The sequence below is a fragment of the Gekko japonicus genome, unplaced genomic scaffold (genome assembly GCF_001447785.1).
Source record: "Gekko japonicus isolate JY-2015 unplaced genomic scaffold, Gekko_japonicus_V1.1 scaffold1938, whole genome shotgun sequence".
Lineage (NCBI taxonomy): Eukaryota > Metazoa > Chordata > Lepidosauria > Squamata > Gekkonidae > Gekko > Gekko japonicus.
In genome coordinates, this window is record NW_015168714.1 from 233,872 (window position 1) to 234,261 (window position 390).

Consider the following 390-nt stretch of genomic DNA (forward strand, 5'->3'; position numbering starts at 1 on the left):
ACAGGCTTTTTACTTTGCTAGAACAAACTATCTTATGTTTACGTACTGGTTTACATTGTTATTTATATGCAAAATGTCAAAATGTAAATTAAATATAAAATGTTCTTTGCTTACCCATGTCTTTCATGAGTTTCTTATACAAACATTTGGTGGCCCTTGGAATTTCCAGTTTCCTTTCCCTGGGTCAAATACATGGGAAACTATGCCTTGTTTCCATATCCACTTCCCTTCTGTCAACCTCAAAGGCATTCCTCTGCTGTGGAGTGTATTCTTCTTGCACTGGGCACTCTTCAGCTTCTTGAAAGACACTGCTCTTGTCTGAGCAGAACTGCCTAGCACCAGAGGAATGCAAGCTCCACAGTAGAGGACCACTTCTACAATGAACAGAGG